Genomic DNA, 1,598 nt, shown 5'->3' with positions numbered 1-1,598 from the left:
AAGTACAGGCAAATCAAAGAGACAGGGGAGGCGAAATTTGGTAAAGAAATGTGTTTCTATTATATGTCAGCAGTCTCAAACAAAAAAATAACTTTTTTTTTTTTTTTAATTAACAAAGACTGGCTTTTACCCCTCTTGCCCTTACAGGGCTTGTAATTTTAAGAATAAGCGTCTGATTCTGCAAAACCCTTGTTTGAGTTAAGTATATAAGTAATCAAATCAGAATTGCAGAGCCCATTCTACGTTCTGAGCTTCAGCACTATTTATTTCTTTGAAAACAACGTTGTCGGTAACAGACCGGCTGAAATCCATAGGGCTGCATGCATTAAAAATGGATTAAATAAGCCTGAAGAGGTGTTACTACATAAATGAGGCCTCGCTCAAATGGAGCTCCTATTGGCTTAAGTTTATGACAATGGAAGTTGAAGTCTTTCACCACTACATTTCTTCCTGAATGCACAAGGCAGGCTGAGTCTTAAAAATAAGTAATATACAATTTTCAGCAGTTTTTTATAGATCTTTAGTTCCTATTTATTTAAAAGGAGAACGTTTTAATGTAATTTACAAGTTCTAGAACTTATTGATTGCTGGAAGTTGGATTTTTATAGAGGAAGAAACAATTCTAGCTGTACAGAAGCATTGATACTGGCATTATAATTTCCTAAGAATCCCAGGCATAAGGGAGAAATTTTCTCAATATGCCACTCACAAGAGACATCGATCCTTTCACTCGCTTGAGGTTTTAAATGTCTTACTTTTATGCTGTGTTGCCTTTTGTATCACCAAATACGTATCATTACATGTAGGCCCTGTTATTAATTTCACCTTTTTTCCACATTTGATTCTTTCATCTCATGTGCTTATTTGCTCTTTTTCATTTCTGTTAAATCTCACCAGTCTTTATTTTGCATATGGTATGGCAAGTGCCAGTAATTGCAGCGATTTCTTATCTCTTCTTCCCTCTGCCTCTGACTTTCTTTACTGATGTTGACAGGACGCATGTATGTATTCTAAAAATCACTTAAAAATATTTTTTTATATCTCAGAGAAAATGTTAGATTCTCAAATATTTATGTTCTTTAAACATTCTATTTTCATTCCTTCCTAGAAGAGAAGGAAAGCCTTCTGTTGGACATAGTAATAAATTAACCGTAACACTACGTGTTTCAGACATCATATATGTGCATATTAGTTACTGCAAGCTGTAAAAGTATTATTCCTCAACACAGACAGTGGCCTTGAGCAATTGCTGTTCACGGGCAGGTAATTTGAGTCTTGGGGGTGTGGGGGGGTTGTTTTGTTTTGGGTTTTGTTTTGTTTTTTTCATTAACAAAAATTTGTACAAAGCTGATGGCAATTGAAAGGCAAGCAATTTTCTGTGGTATATTAAATCTTTTTTAAAGATTGATGGTCAGATGTGCAAATGGTCATGGACGGCTAAGAAAGTAGAAGAATCAACAAATGAGTGTCTCTCTGATCAACTATGGGGAAATTAGAACAATATCACCCTATGCAATTTCAGTTGCATTTTATTATTTTGAACAAGCCATCACTACACCACCAGACTGAAGGAGATATTACAGTATCTTCAATTAAAT

Source organism: Falco cherrug, chromosome 3, assembly GCF_023634085.1.
Source record: "Falco cherrug isolate bFalChe1 chromosome 3, bFalChe1.pri, whole genome shotgun sequence".
Taxonomy (NCBI): domain Eukaryota; kingdom Metazoa; phylum Chordata; class Aves; order Falconiformes; family Falconidae; genus Falco; species Falco cherrug.
This window is presented reverse-complemented; position numbering follows the sequence as displayed.